This window comes from Hemiscyllium ocellatum, chromosome 37 (assembly GCF_020745735.1).
Source record: "Hemiscyllium ocellatum isolate sHemOce1 chromosome 37, sHemOce1.pat.X.cur, whole genome shotgun sequence".
Lineage (NCBI taxonomy): Eukaryota > Metazoa > Chordata > Chondrichthyes > Orectolobiformes > Hemiscylliidae > Hemiscyllium > Hemiscyllium ocellatum.
The window spans coordinates 33,842,830-33,860,461 of record NC_083437.1 but is presented as its reverse complement, the minus strand read 5'-3'; positions in this window follow the sequence as shown (position 1 = coordinate 33,860,461).

Below are 17,632 nucleotides of genomic sequence, written 5' to 3'. Positions count from 1 at the left end.
ATGACTATTGGTGATTTAACCTGAGGGCCACCATATCTCAGCTAAGGGGAAAGGTTGAGAAGGAGAGTGCTTCATGGTAACCTCAGCTGGTGTAGAGATTAAACCCACACTGTTGGCGTCATGCTGCTTTGCAGCCCAACCATGCAGCCGACTGAGCTAAACTGATTCCCAAAGTCTATGATCATCGTAACCTTGTTCGAAAGTAGTCTCTATTTTGAAAGTAACATGGGAACATCTTATATGTAAGGAAAGTTACAAGTTAAAAAATACACCTCGATTGTGAGATTGCCCATTTTGATGGTGAAATAAGCAACAGGTTCCAGCTAAGAATAATTGTATGGTTGTGTGTTCAAATGGCATTTTGAGAATATCTGCACAAGTGCTGACGAATCAGGTTAGCCGTTTATAACAGGGGGCATCCTAACACCAGCACTGGGAAAACAAACTCCAAGAAGGATTGAGAGATGTCACTGCACTGAATCTGGCTAGACTCTGCAATTACTGTGTCATTACAGGGCTGCTATCATATACAGAATTTCCATACTAAATGCTTACATAGGCGGTTTTAATGTTAAAATTTGACATGGTGTATGATTTAAAACCATGACAACTGAAGGCTGAACAGAAAATGCACACGTACACAAAATATTTTTAAATAACGCGAGTATGTAAATATGAAGGATCGTTGCGTGATTTGGGTACTTTTAGTGGAGACTGATGTATAGATGGGCTGTGTGACCGCACCCCCCTCAGTCGCTGAGATACAATGCCTGCCAGTATTTCAACACTTCTCTCCTCTGGGAGTGTGAGATCACACCACATTATATTCATATCACTGGATCCTTGATTTAAATAGTTTGGTTAGATGAAATATTGCTCGGTGATATTAATGTGCTTGTATGAAATTAATCTGATTGATATTTTGATGGAAGTGTTAAACCATTTAAAACAGGATGGAAAAAACCATGGCTTGTATGTGTGTAAATTCCAGTACAGTTGGTAGCTGTGTGTTACTGTCATAAATTTGCTCTATTTGGCATTTTATGGCACTGTTATCTCTGCTGCAGTAAATCATGTGCAAACACTAATAGATTAAGTTTCTACTGAAGCTTTTAAAATCTGCCTTTCTGTAGGTGACCCAGGGACTAAAATAAAGCAGTAGTGATATACCGTCATGGTGGATATATTTGCAGAACTGCCTTTTCCTATGGGGCTAATGTTGACATTAAGGTTGGGCGGCTGGTGATTGGGGATCCAACTCAGCATATTGTGAATGAAGGTCCCAGAACTCATTACGACTCAGCACAATGACTGACCTTTTGGAGCAGCTCCATCCCTCTGACCTCAGAGAGAATTCAGAATCAATTCTGTTTCACTTCCATCTGAGATAACTCCTGATTTAATGAAGCCAAAAGTCAGCGTAACTTACCTTTAATTGTCTCTGCTGCATAAAATTGACTGATGTTGGTTTGATCCGTAAAGATCAAGAAGATAAGTGCCCTGATGTGGAAGGCCTTCTGTTTAAATCTCAAATTGTGATTCGAACATGATCTATCAAAGCTCATCCTTTCACTATTAACCAAAGCCTGGTTAAATTGCAGATAGTCAGGACAGGATCTAACGTGGCAGTAATGGTTCCTCTGGTCAACAAGTCATGTTAACAAACCAAGCCTAGATATGGAGAATCATTAGTTTTGTTGGTCAATGGATTGCACTGAATTCCATAGGGAATCAATGCATTCAGGAAAAGAGGCGAAATGCTGACAGTATTCCATGAAAACAGACCAAGGATGGCCTGCTCCCCTATAATCGCTTTCAGTTTTCAGTAAAATATTTCCATATTTTTAGAATCCCTACAGTGTGGAAACAGGCCCTTCAGCCCAACAAATCCACACCGACCCTCCGAAGAGTCTCCCACCCAGACCCATTACTCTATATTTACCCCTGACTAATGCGTCTAACCTACACATTCCTGAAATCTATGGGCAATTTAGCATGGCAAGTTCACCTATCCTGCACATCTTTGGACTGTGGGAGGAAACCAGACCACCAAGAGGAAACCCACACAGACTAGGGGAGAACGTGCAAACTCCACACCCGAGATAGTACCCGAGGCTGGAATCAAACCCAGGTCCATGGCACTGTGAGGCAGCAGTGCTAAGCTACTGTGCCACCATATCTATCTCCAGATTGTACCATTGTATGACCATCACTAACATGTGCAGGGTAAAGGGATAGTGACCCAAATGAATCACACTGCTGTGTATTTTGTTTGAGACAGCTCTGTCCTTTTAATGCTGCTTACAAAGGATCCCTGCTGGGTCCAGAAATTCAGTCTTCACCTGCTGGTGCTCAAGAGTTCCTTGTTTCATACACCAGAACCTACTTACACTCCTATACAGTCTGATTACTTGATCTAGGACTGGAAGGTTGACTGGAGGAAGTCCCATCCCCATCCCAGTATAAAATAGCACCTGAACAATGGGGGCGGGGGGGCACCAGGTAAAAGTTGAAAAGTGTGGTGCTGGAAAAGCACAGCAGGTCAGGCAGCGTCCGAGAGGCAGCAGAGGAGTGTCGATGTTTCGAGTATGAGCCCTAATGAAGGGCTTAGGCCAAAACATTGACTCGCCTGCTCCTCAGATGCTGCCTGACCTGCTGTGCTTTTCCAGTGCCACACTTTTCGACCCTGACTCTCCAGAACTTGCAGTCCTCATTTTCTCCCAGGCACCAGGTAAAAGCCAAGAAATCACTGGGTCAAGGCAATGTTTTCAAACAAAATACGTTCAACCAGTGTTCATGTTCTATCCCTGGTTTGGTTGGTAGATCTCATTTAGAGAGGTACAAATGAAGTTGCCAACTCCTGGAAGTTTCATCAAATGACCTCCTATCTTCAATTGCTTTGCTCAGTCAATTGAATGTTTTCTCCATCTTAAATATTGTTTGTATCTAATAAATGAAAAGAAAATGGAAAAAGAATGAATGCACCGTATTTATTCCCCTGGGCTGCTTGCCTTATTTTCTCAGAGATTATTATTTGTTTTTTGAAATTTCCAGGACAATATTGAAAGCTTAACATTCAAACCTGTCATGGAGGCCAGGAGTCCTATATTGAAGAACACTGTCAAGTTGAACAGTAGGAAGGGAGACAAAAAATGTGATAGAACTAAGAGGAATCATAGAATCCCTACAGTGTGGTAAGAGGGCATTTGACCCATTGCATCTGCACAAACCCTCCAAAGAGCATCCCACGCAAGCCCAGTCCAACACTCCATTCCTGTAAGCTACATTTACCATGGCTAATTCACCTAGCCTGCACATCTTTGGACTGTGGAAGGAAACCAGAGCACCCGGATAGAAACCCATGCAGACACGGGGAGAACATGCAAACTCCACACAGACAGTCACCCCATGCTGAGAGGCAACAGTGCTAATCACTGAGACACCGTGCCATCCCAAGTTGGTGACACCAAAAACAAGTTGCAGGAGGGAGAAAATAAAAATCAAAATCAAAGAATTGAATCTAAGGCATGAGGCAGAATGTATTGGGAGGGTTGAAGAGAATGGAACTGACAAGCTTCCTTTATCAAGTACCTGAAAACATTTGAAGATCCTTGTTTTAATTAGTAGTGTTTCTAATAGGATGGAGTGAACCAATTCCAGTGATAGAAAGAAAAGGCATGCATTTTGGGGCTGAATGGCCGGTTTGTGTACTGTAGGGATTCTATGGATTTCTATGACGATTTACACAAGCTCAGGATATTTTGTATTTGTTGGAAAATCAGTGAAGGACTCTTTGAAATATTGTCATTGCAATGTTTCAAACACATCTTCACGTTGCAAGTTCCTGCAACCAGCCTTGAAATAATGGACAGTCAACTAATTTAAATATGAATGTTTATCTGCACCTTGACTCTTGGTTCTCCATCTGTGTATTCTCAATTGTAAAAAAATCGGCCATGGTTGTATCTTAAGGATATTGTTACCAGGGCCCCAGTCCAACAGCAGATGGCAATGTGCTACTGCAACAATATTCGGTCTGTATTTCCACAGTGCCCTCAACATCTGGAAATGCTTCTGGTGATATAGTGTCCTCTTACTGGGCAGGAATGAGCCTAAGCATTTTACTCATTGACTATGAAACCTGATCCATAGATATACTACCAAGGACTTAAGTCAAACCAGAATGCCTGTTAAATCATTATCTGTCTGGGTCTGGAGGTAGTTAGGAGTATCCTACTATGAATTAAATGTAAAGTGACATTCTTCTGTCTAGGAATCCTTGCCTTTAGTTAAGCTGTGTTGGTGGTAAGCTGCGCATTCACATTACTCGAAGGTCTCCTTCACTCCTTTCAAAACTACTCTATCTTGGCTACAAGGCCATATCACTGGGCTCTTTTTGACCAGACCCCCAGTGATTGACTCCTTTAACATTCTGAGCACTACTTTTGTGTCAGTGATTTGCACAAAACAAAGCAGAGTAAATAAATAAAATGTTGTTGTGGCCCCCAAATGCTTTGATTTCCTATCAATTATTAACAAACAAGCACTCTGGCATGAAAATAAATTGTCATGAATTGCCATTCCACGTCGGTGTAAGACATATTTACTTATTCATTTGTTCACAGTGGATTAAAAAAAAGCACATTGTTCCATTGCTGGTAAATTCTAGATCCAGGATGACATATTGTATCAGAGAGGAAAAGGTAGCTCTCAGGGAGTGGCATGGTGCAAAGTGGAAAATACAGAGGTTTCTGAAAAGCAGCAATGTTATCAGTCCAAGAATATTAAACATACATTACCTTGAGATTTACAGTTCAATATCTCCGCTTGCTGTGCCAGGTTGTATTAAGGAGTTTGTCCTTTTCCACTTCGACTAAGTAAAGGTTAAATTGCCTTATTTCCCTGAGTTTTCACCTCTCCTTTTTTCGAATATGCCTGAAAGGGCATGATTCTGCAGGTGCTGGGAGCCTTCCCTTATCATTTTGGGCAACTTATTCTTTACCATTGATTTTAATCAGTATGTGTTTTATGGTTTTTGATTGATGGGGTGGGGGTGTGGGGGTGTGGGGTGGGGTATCACAATTTCATGAACATGGCCTTGACATCAACACGTGTTTACTTCCCAAAAAAACGTCATTACATAGTGGTCCAGGAACCTTTCTGTTTATTACTCACTCCTGTGATGTGGGCATCACTGACCAGCATTTATTGTCTGTCTATACCTAATTGTCCAAAGGCAGCTCAGAGTCAACCACATTGCTGTGGGCCAGACCAGGTAAGAATGACAGTTTCCTTCCCTAAATGACATTAATGAACCAGATAGCTTCACTAACGGTTTTCCTGCCTCACTTGTCCAAGGATGTTGAGGTAAATCAAAGTATTTTAACTGTTGAGAGAAGATATCAACGCAAATTGGGTAGTGGACAGGGACTTTTGTGTTTACACAAAAAAAAATGGTGTGGACACTAGAAATCAGAAACGGAAACAAAGATTGCTAGAAAATCTCAGCAGGTCTGACATCATCTGTGGAGAGAAAGCAGAGTTCGGTTCTGAGAAAGGATTACTAGACCTGAAATGCTGCTAGACCTGCTGAGTTTTTTTTAGCAATTTCTGTATGTATCAGACCCTTTATTCACTAAGTAATCAGATAGCTTGATAAATGTTCATAAATGAATTAGCACTTCATAATCAATCCTCCTGCAATGGGGGAGATCATCATTTTAATTAATGCTCACCCCTCCCATCTTCATTATTAAGGATTTCAGAGCATACTGTAGTAAATAAAAGCTGCTTACATTTGTCAACAGAACAGCTACTCATACCGTTCTTAATGGTGTGAAATCAAATATATAAGCGTAATGATAAAGTGATGTCTAGAAAGAGTTAAAAGGACTGAAGAGGTGATCAAAGGTGAGGTCAAGGACACTTTGAGTAAATTGTTTTAACTAGGAAAGAAATATCAAAGTAGAGGTAGTCCCTGGGTTGTGAACGGATCCTGTTCTTGAATCCTTTCGCAAATCAAGTTGTACTTTCGTTGGATTACAATACAGGACAATGTAAAGCAGCTGTTTATGAGTATGGAATATGTTTTGAGTCAGATCTTTAAAATTAAACCCCTGTAAGAGATCACATTCGTAAGTATGGGTGTTTGTAAGTTGAATGTCTGTAAATTAGAGATGTCATAGAATGATTTAGGAGGAAAATTCCAGGATGCAGGACATGAAGGATTTTTAAGACTTTCATTTTGAAAATTTGAATAATGTATTCTGCATTTAAGTGAAGATATTAATGAGAAAAATTGATGCACATTTTCAAATGTTTTTCATTCTATATTATGATCAAACTTCAATGCACAACCTCTTGACTGAGAGAGCTGCATCTTACTAGAAATCAGCTCTGTCATTTCCATCGAGTTTCTTAGGAGGCTTCTCTCTGTGAGGCTCAGCAAGTTCGCTTATGTAATCATTCCAAACTAGCCTCACTTACAATAAACGACACTCAGGTGCCCCTCTCATTCGATCTGAGTCCCATTATCCCACTCACCACAGATTAAAGTCCCTGCCTGTCACTGAGCTTCCCCAAGTCCCCACCCAACCTGTCTATCTGAATCTTCCTTTGCTCACTTTATCCCCCGCCCCAACCATGCCGAGTAAAAGTACCCAATCTACAAGTCCACTATCCCCTGAAGGAAACCAGGATGGTGTTTACAGTTGATGACCTCTTTCCCCACACCAACACTGACCCTCTCCTTTCCATGCTCCATTGTCAAATCTTCCTGTATATTGAGTTGCCCTTTCACTCTTGCAATCCCCCCCCCAGTTAAATTCTACAGTCGCACTCCCGCAGCAGTAACCTCTGATAACCCTCTCCTTTCCTTTTGGTGAACAGCTTCCTAAGGGTTGACTGATAGTTGACTCTTAACTGCCCACTCCTTTCAAAGACTTAATTGGACTTTGCACCAAACACTGAGTGATCAGACACTGACTGCTAATGGACTGTTGCACTGGATGCACAGGATTGACTGTGACTCACTGCCCGGACTTTAGAGGTATCGACCCCCAGACCCTGACCACCCCAAGTGGTAGATTGATAATGCACAAGACCCTGGACTGATGTTGGAGGCTGCCCTTGACTTACTATGTTAGGATCCTGTTGCTTGATGGGTGACTTTCTGACCTTGACTGAGGCCCACTCCCCTTCATCTTTGCAACATGGCTGCTTGCTGCAACACATGCATTGTCATTGGCATGTAAGTGGCAGACCCATAGTGCAGGTGTAACACTTGATATGTCATGATGATGCTGTGCAGCAACTTGTTCACTGATAACTGCCAACAGCCATTAGAGGTTGCCCAACTTTGTGTCAGTACTAAACAGCAAGGCATGATGGAGGTGGGACCCTTTCAAGTTTGGCTGAGTGTCCAAAGCAGACAAATAGAAGACAAGGCATGGACAGGGTGCTGTGAGCAGCCAGTTGATCACAAAGTCAGTGAGTGGGGCTAAAGGAGTGATCGAGCCACCCCAAGATGCAGCCTGGTCCAAATTGTGAGCTGTCCAATCACACAAAGTATCCTTGCAGCATTGTAGTGAGAGGTGCTCCGAGATGCAGCACTGAACTCCAGAAGCATAATGTAAATGGATTGGAGATACATCATGATAATGTGAAAAGGCTGGTATATAACAGATACCAATAGCCCAGCATTTTCTGTGGGTGCTGCCCATGGAGTGTGCCTTGAGATGTTAATGCTTGTTTACAAGATGGAGAAGCAAGCAGCCAGCTGGAATTAACACATACTTGCTCTGAGTTTATGTCAGGAATTCTTGAAATCTAGTTTCAGTCTGAATACTGGGAGAAGAGTAGAGTACACATTAATGAAGGGAGAGAAAGTAATACTGAGATATGAATGATAATCCACAATAATGGACCTCTTCATGCTCTCTAGCAACAAACTCATCTCAATGTCCAGCACTTAGTTGGAGAGTGCAATCTTCTGGTCTTAGCATCAAGAATGGCCTTGCTGGATATCTCACCTGACTTTCCCAAACATCTTGCCAGAGCCCAGATTGTTCAAGGATCATGAAGTTTCCACACAGAGCATCGGGACAACTAACTGCAGTGGCCATTGGCTAATAGGAACTAAATAAAGACTGCTCAAAATTAATTGAACTGGGGCTTTTCAGCTGGAAGAGAGAAGGTTTTTATCCCATTCCCATCACTACTTCACTATTCTGTATTCAGCATTTACAGGGTTAAATAATTGTTTTGCTTTTTTCTGTTATTTATCTACTTGTATGAGCTTTTTCTTTTCCAGGTGTTGATATTATGAACTGATGAAGCTTTGAGCAGGAGTAAAAGATTTTATACGTGAAGTCAAATTCTGCTAATATGTTTGAAATGATACTTGGAAGTTTTAAAATGTTTGAAAACAAGTTTCTACATGATTGAAATACAATTGCCTTTTCGATAATGGTCTGTGGCATTGGTTGTATTGGCATAAACAAAGATCAATAATCAAAACTAATCCATTGTTCTGATGGAAGTTAATGATAGACTTCTTAAAGGGATATTCACAGATGGGCATATGCAATGATGCATCTCCAAAATGTTACATCACTAGTACATGCAGACTTACAAGGTTCATTTGGGTTCTTAAATATTTTGGAATATATTAACTTCACACTTGTCAACTGTTCAAGACTCCATTTTCTCATGAGCTGATATTTGTCAATGAGAGATCAGTAAATGGAGATCCCCAATACCACATTGCAGATATTCTGTTGCAACACACAACTGCCTTCCCATGCCCCTCCTTCTGTTTGTTGTTTGTTACAATGAGCAGACTTCAAGCGAAACTGCAAGGAATAATTCAGAAATAAGATACTGACCTGTAGGTGTAGAAGTTCAGCTTTGGCAGTAGTGCAAAACAGGCAGGAGTGCATGCACCACAGTCTTTATGCCTTAGCTTATGCTCAGTTCTATTCAAAACAATGGACTGAATTTGAAGCTCAGCTTTCAACAGATGAATTATGTGATATTGCCTGTTTAGGAGCTACAACCAAGACAAATTTCTACTCCTTTGGGTCAGTGCTTATCTGTGATGATTTGGAGCAGAGGTTATGGGTCAGTGCCTGTCAGTGATGGTACAGGGGGAGTTCTATGGGTCAGTGCCCAGCAATGTTGGTACAAGGAAGAACATTATTGGAATTGCATTTTCTGCTCTTAAATTTTATTGAAATACAGCTGAAACTGATGGCTATATCTTTCCCCTTCTCCACTGGTTAGAAGTGCTCTAACTAAAATGAATTTAGGAATTTCATCCCATTCCCAGTGAATACAAATCTATTGCACAAAGCCTATCTATAAATCAGGGCAGAGAGAGCATTACCCCATATTTCACCTTTATCGTGGCTAATCCAGAAGGATCAATACTCACACCAAGTAACAAAATCCAACATGCAGTTGAAAATTTTCACCTACGAGATGGCCCTAAGAAACAATACAGCAAAGCAATTAAAATCCTGAGCATAAAAGTCCTGGAGAACTTAAAAAAAAATGTTAGTCTGATTGAAAACTATCTGGGTATCAATCATTGCCATGAAGTGTTGAATTTATTCAAATTGCCAATAATTATTTAATTAATCTATGGAGAACTTCCATTAACAGTCAAAATGTCATGCATTGTTTTCAAAATAACCCTGTTCCCCTTCAAGCTGTGTGCCTGTTTTCTTTCCTACACATAACTCCTTTTAAATTTATTTCCCTCTTATCCTTTCAACCTTCTTTCCTTCCCTTCTGAAGATGTTAAATGAGGCTAGAATGGTCTGATTGACCCTGATTCATGATGGAGCCTAAATTGTAAGCCTATCCTGCCATGAGAGGTGCTAGGGTCTTCACAGGGGCACAGTGATGTCTAAGCCATCCTGAAATATTCATGGCTGATGGGTGATTTAATTCAGGTTTGAAAATCTGAAAATAAATAGTGTATACCACCAAAGGTTACCATAACTTAGTTTAATTATCCTGAAATGATTTCACGAATCTCACCCCATTCTCAGTAAAGGTAAAAGTAAAGTAAAGTAAAAGCAAAACATATCTGTAAGTCAGGATACAGATCGCATCACTTTTATTATAGCTGACCCAAAAGAATTGATACTCACACAAAGTGCTAAAAGTGGATTCCAACATTCAGTTGAAAGCTTTCATTGAGAAGAATTCAGAATCCCTGTAAGCATATGTTCCTAAGAAACAACACAAGGCATTGTTCATTGAAATCCATTAGAGAGGGAAATGTACCACACTTCCCCAGTCTAGCTTGCACGTGAATCTGGTTCCAGTTCTTATGACCCTTAATTATCTTCTGAAGTCCATCACTCAACTGTATGCAACACTGGGCAACTAGCGATGGACCATAAATGCAGACCTAGTTACACCATATCCTGAGAATGAACAAAACAAGTTTCAACACCCAAACATAGCAGGGATCACTGGATAATGATATGGCATTGCAACTTGCTGCTCCTAACATACTTCAATTTCTCAAGATCAGGGTGTTGAAGTCAACGGTGGCCTTTCCTACTGCCACTCCTGACCAAAGACATTGTGGCAATTTTCTAACACTTTAAATACAATAGAAAATGGTGCTTGTTAACAAATCATCATTACATCATAAAGAGCAATATTTGGCATGGTATGGACAATAATTCAGTTACCTATAAAAAACACTTTGTCAAAGTTACACTGGTAAGGCAACAATCAATGAGGATCTTCACAGTCTTGGTGAGATGGCATTACAATGGGATAGGGAGGGCAGGGTGGTATTGAGTCCGTAAGCTTCAGGCTGATCTTATTGAAGTCAGGGTTGAAAGGTAATGGAGCAGCATGTAGCTCTATGGCTGGCTGAAGCGGAGCAGGGATGGGAATTGTGAGACATCTTATGCTTATCTTCATCCCCAGTGAGAGCTACTGGAATAAGGGAGACACAGCCCTGCAGAAAGGCTTCCTCTCCATATTGCTGAATCACTGTTTTAGCAGAATTGAATAGTGTCCAGAGACATCTCAAATCCATCATGGTGCACAATGGAATTTCTTCGATAGGGTATTTCCTTCCATTTACAGTGACAGCAGCAGTATCGGACCCTCTTCATCTATTTGATCCTTACAGAACAGCTTTAATTTTGCAAATAAGCCTCAGTAGTGTCCACTGATTATGCGTTTATTTGGGTCTTTGAAGTAGACTATTCTTCTATCCTACCTTGTTGCTCTGAGAATCTCTTGCACTCACTAAAGAATGTCTGAACCAGACTGGCACATGCAACAGCCATAATATCCATTGCAATAAATGCCCCTTGTTGTAAATTGTAAATCTAATATGGCTGGATAGGTGGTGAGGAAACGAGTTTTTTCATGCAGCACAATACGATGATCTGGAATACACTATCTGAAAAGGCAGTAATATTCTAAACGTAATTGGGTATATATCTGAGTGGAAGAAATTTCCAGGGTTATGGGAAAATCAGCAAGCAGGACTAATTTGATAACTCTTTCAAAGAGGCAAAAAAGATATGATGGGCCAAATGGCCTCCTTTCTTGCTACATGACGCTATGATTATCTAATCTTTGTGTTCCATAAGTGGTTGTGTTTAGTAACTCAACTGACAACTCCCGAAATGCAAAGTTCAATGTTATTCAAGATTGAGATTGGAACCCGAGCTCTGTGAATACCATTGGAACTCAAAACCTGTGTGTGTTATTGGAACTCAGAACCTGAAAGTGAGATTGGAAGTTGAATGGGCTTGGAACCCAAGCCCTGTGAACTGGATTTGAACTCTGGTCTGTGAATGAATTTGGAACTTAGACTTCAGAATGCAAATCTATGAACAGAACTGGAACTCACCCAAGGATGGGATTGTAGAGTAGATTTACTACAGCTCCCTGGAGGGAGTGGTGATCAAAGGTAGGGTAAGTCAAAGGATTGTCATTACAGTATTTTCTAACCACAGAAATGAAGAGAAAACAGTGTTAAATATTGAATGTAAACCATTTATCCTATTGTTGAAAGATTTAGTAGAAGGCATTTGCATTTACTCATCGGATTTGGTTTTATCCATACAGTTTGCCATTCAACAATGTATTCCACAAAATTGGAAATAATGAATTTTACAAAAATTTGGCTAAGTGTCAATCAGTGGCAGTTCCATTGAGGATTTCTCTGCACAAATTCTCACGGGATAACTTAAGGCAAATCTCTTTTGCTTATTTTGTTATGTATGCACCATGCCTCAATGGCACTGCACTCCCAATGTGTGCCCTCCCAGTGTGGAAGGAGTTAGGGGATTTCAGGTGCTGGTGCCACATTTGCTGCCCAGCTGTGCATCAAGTCAATCATTGCAAGGACTGAATAGCCTCTCACAGAGCATGGAGTGTGAGGAGAATAATACAGAATATATTCTGCAATGCACAAAGGTGGCATGGGTGATACTTCATTGGAAATAGAATCTCACAATTGTAAATGCATTCCTACTTTACATCATTACTGCCTTTCTAACTGCAGCCATAACAACTAAGCTACACAAGTGATTCATTCTTTTCACCATATAATGCTCAAACTCTGTCTAAGGGGGTGCCTTTCTTTCCCTAATATCCAACATAACATAGCATCTTCTCATTATTGAGGGCTGATTATTTCCCACACTCCTCCCAGTTTGTAAAGATAACTCTGATTGATGAGGGACCAGCATCATTCCCTTTAATTTTCTTCCAGGCAGACTAAACCTCTGTGACTGGTGTGAAGCAGTGACCTCCAGAATCGTGCCAATGCTGACTGCAGTGCGAGGAACCTTGGAGGAGAACATCGGTGACCAGGCCCCTGACTGATCTCTATGCAGCTCCCTGGCTGACTTCCCACTAACCCCCTGACTGGTTGCATTTTACCTGTAGGACTGACACACCCCATAATACAGAACCCCTGTCCATGATAGCCCAAGCAGCCTGTGTCCTTAGATTGAGATCAGATGCTGCCCTTTACTGACTGTATTGACATCTCTGACTAAAGACATTTGAGTTGAATGGGGACTACTCCTCTTAGACTTTGAGACCTGGCCATTTGGCTGAAGCACATGCAGAGCATTTGCTGCATATGCTATTGGCACATTGATGTAGCATGGTGCCATGCAGCAATGTGCCTGTCCCGTTGACTGATCACTGCTGGCAGACATCACCAGCTTCCTGACTTTGTGTCTGTATGAAAAAACATGGAAATTCTGAATGAGGTAGAAAAGCACAAAGATGTAAAGCAGACAGACAGTAGGCATGCAGTAGAGAAGCTCTAAGAAAGCAAGGGAAGGCCTGCTCCAGTGTGTGAAAAAGTGGCTGGGCAACAGCATTGCAATAAGGGGAAACAAACAGAAACTTAACAGGTCAGTGGGAACAGAGCAGGGTTAACACTGACGTTCTGAGGAAAAGTCACTGGACTCAAGATGTTAACTCCATTTTTTTCCTGTAGAAGCTGCCTGACATGCTGAGTTTCTCCAGCAATTTCTCTTTGTGTTTCAGATCTCCAGCACCCACAGTTCTTTATGTTATTGCAATGCTGGGTGTTTGTGCATTCCAAAGTGCAGCAATGAATTGGACAGCTGTATTCCAAGTGAGTTGGGAATGTGCCAGGATGACATGGTGAGCCTGATACCAACCTCTGTGGATGGGGTATGCAGGGGATTACTGCCCATGGTGGTGACTAACCCAGGTCGAAGCCCAAAGGAGAAGCTGTGAGCTAGAGCTGCCCAACACCCGCTCCAGTTTCGCCATCTAGTTTCTCGCTATTGCAAATAAATAAAGTGAAAGCATGTATTAATAAGATTCAATGCATGCAAATAGCATCCCCTACTTGTTAGTCGGATTCTCACTTTGCTGTTAAAATCTCAGACTGAAAATAGGACTTATTCTTTTGATATTGGGGACCTCGTTTTTCTGATCTCACTGCATTTTCCCAGCTGACCTGCCAATATCCACATCATGCAGGGGATGAGAAAATTCTGCCTAAAGGGATAGCTGACACCCCCACCTCAACCCTTTTAGTGAGCTGGCTTAGGCAGGATGAGCAGACATTGTAAATTTGCGCATGTGAGAGATAAGATCATTTGATCATTATTTATTTAGATTACATGTGTGCTATAAATGTTCAAAAGTTCAAAGTTCGGGTGAATTCTGAAATTCTCAACCCAATCTCCTTTCTCCTCTGTCTCTGTCCTTCGGAAAGTCTGCTCAAAGCCTTTTGTTCAACATGCCTTTGGCTGCCTCACCAAATTTTTCACCTGTGAGTGCTCTGTCTCCGTTTTTGCCTCTGCAAAGCACTTTGTGACAACTTACAATGTATCTACAAGGGCATGTTGTGTTGTTCAGCATGCAGGCATTCAGTAATAAAATGCTTGCAGTCTTTCTAAAAGACTGTAGAACTGCCTTTTGCCAGTTTTGATATATTTTCAGCCTTTTGGCATTGGGATTCATCTTCCCCATACCTACTACCCCTCCCCCTCATCCCCAATCCCCAACACCGCCCCCCCCCCCCCTCAAACTCCCCCACCCCCCCATTCACACTTGATCACTCAGAATTGGCTGGCTAGAGGCAGATTTATATCCTCCTGTCACATCCAATAGCGAGGTAGCTCTTCTTACATTAGTGCTTAGTTACAATGACAAACATCTGATTGGTAGCAGCCAGGTGATTGATGGTTATTTGCTGAAGAGTAAAAGTGTTGGACCAGGACATAATAATGTGACATTAATCGTGCATTGAGAGCCAAGATGACTGTCTTACTTCAATAGGTCCACATCTGACATTGCCTGCATGCTGGGTGACTTCCATGGCCAAACCCTGCATCTGACATAATAGTAATAAAAAAAAATGAAATGGAAAATGCAGATTTCCATCATCCTCTGAGAAAGATGTAAAAATATAAAGTTGGCTCAAGGGATTACACAAAATGTTTTCTGCAAATTTAAAATCAAAGCAGCCACTGGAAGCAGAGTAATCATGGTGATGAAAACTGTTATTAAGGGCATTATCAGAACATGGTTACAGTTGAATTGGATAGCTCATCTATTTTTAATACCATAATTTTTATTTCCATGAACACATTGGTAATAAGTATATGAATGTAGATTTAATGTCATCTTGATGTTTTTGTATGTTATTTAGACTATTTGAATGCTATTTCCAGTCATTTGACCATATCCACTCCACCAAACATAGTGGGTTAGGAATAATCCCTCTTCCTCCCTAACGTTAAAAAAGGGCATTGGTGTCTAGGATTTGTTCTCAGAATGTGGGTGATGCTGGTTGAGGTTCATTTATTTCCCTTCTCCAGTCAATTCTAGTGATTGCTTTCACAACTGAATGATCAGCTAGGTTACCTCAAAAAGGGATTAAGAGTTGATCACCTATGGTGTGATGGAGATCAAACGTAAGCAAGTGTAAGCAGGAGTGGCAGGATCCCTTTCCTAAAGGACGACTGTGAGTCAACTGGATTTGGAGACATATCCACCAAACCAAGCCTACTGTATTCATCTGCTAACAAAATAGACAGAATAAAAAGGTATCTTCAGTCCACCATTCACTTGAATACTTCTTCATGGCAAAAATAAACTAAGCCTCATTCCTGATGAAGGGTTTATGCCCAAAACGCCGATTCTCCTGCTCCTCAGATGCTGCCTGACCGGCTGTGTTTTTCCAGCACCGCACATGGTCGGCATGGACTGGTTGGACCGAAGAGTATGTTTCCATGTTCTATGACTCTAATTGAAAAAACACACTCTCGAATCTGATCTCCAGCATCTGCAGTCCTCACTTTCTACTAAAAGAAATCTTTGGTTCTTCAATATGCTGAAAAAGCTTGGCTCATCAGAGCAACGAAAGGCACCTAAATGATTAGATTCCCTCGTGTGGAAACAGGCCATTCAGCCTATCAAGTCCACACCGACCCTCTGAAGAGTAACCCACTCCCCTCTGACTAATGCACCTAACACTATGGGCAATTTAACATGGCCAATTCACCTGACCTGCACATCCTTGGACTGTGGGAGGAAATCCATACAGACATGCAGAGAATGTGCAAACTCCACACAGATAGTTGCCCAAAGCTGGAATTGAACCTGGGACTCTGGTGCTATGAGGTAGCAGTGCTAACCACTGAGCCACCGTGCCACCATCACTCTGAATCTGACCATTGTGGTCAATTATGGTCAGCCTACTAAGATACAGTCAAATTCTTTAGCATTTCTACACAAAGTGATGTCTTACACAAGTGCCACTACTTTCTCTGCAAGGAGACAGAAGTATTCTAACCCTTTAGAGTCTGGATTAAGCAATTTGGATTTATGCAAATAATTCTACATTGGTCTGTTTGGGCCAGTTGGCATCAATCATGGGTGGGCAAGGGGGCAAGATGTGGTGAGAACGTAAACATGGCTTGGAAAGGGTGGACGCTAGGAAATTGTTTCCATTAGGCGAGGAGAGTAGGACCCATGGACACAGCCTTAGAATTAGAGGAAATTCAGAACAGAAATGCGGAGACATTTCTTCAGCCAGAGAGTGGTGGGCCTGTGGAATTCATTGCCGCAGAGTGCAGTGGAGGCTGGGACGCTAAATGTCTTCAAGGCAGAAATTGATAAATTCTTGATGTCACAAGGAATTATGGGCTACGGGGAGAATGTGGGTAGGTGGAGTTGAAAAGCCCATCAGCCATGATTGAATGGCGGAGTGGACTTGATGGGCCGAATGGCCTTACGTCCACTCCTATGTCTTATGGTCTTATCAGAATCTCAATGTGTAGAAAGTTCATTCTGATTTTCCCCACAAGACTTAAATGGTGACTTCAGACTGTGTGAAAGGGTCCAACCACTTACATTGTAATCCCTCGCCTTGTTAACTTTCCCCAAGTGCATTAGCTCACACATTTCTGGGTTAAATTCCATTTACCACTGGTATGTCCACTTGAGTGCTCCATTGATATCTTCCTAGAGTTTCCAGCTATTCTCCTCATTATTTGGCATCTTACCAGCAGCACTGCTGCCTCATAGGGACCTGGGTTTGGTTTCAGCCTCGGGTGACTGTCTGTGTGGAGCTTGCACATTCTCCCCGTGTCGGTGTAGGTTTCTTCCAGCTGCTCTAGTTGCCTCTCACCAGTCTAACGATGTCCAGGTTAGGTGGATTGGCCATGCTCAATTGTTCACAGTGTCCAGGGGTGTGTACGTTAGGTGGATTAACCAGATGAAATGCAGGGTTACAGGAATAGGACAGGGAAGTAAATCTGTGGGTCGCTCTTCTGAGAGTCAGTGTGGACTTGTTGGGCCGAATGGTCTGTTTTCACATTGGGAGGATTCTATATTCTATTCTGACCATTTTTAAAATAGCTCAAACACAATGCTGGAATGAAAAGCCAGCTTTCGAGGCCACATTTTCCTGGTTGGGTTTGTAGGTCAGGAAATATCCCAACATTGATATGGGATTTCAAATCCAGAGCTGGGTTTATGCCCGAAACGTTGAATTTCTTGTTCCTTGGATGCTGCCTGACCTGCTGCGCTTTAACCAGCAACACATTTTCAGCTCTGATCTCCAGCATCTGCAGACCTCACTTTT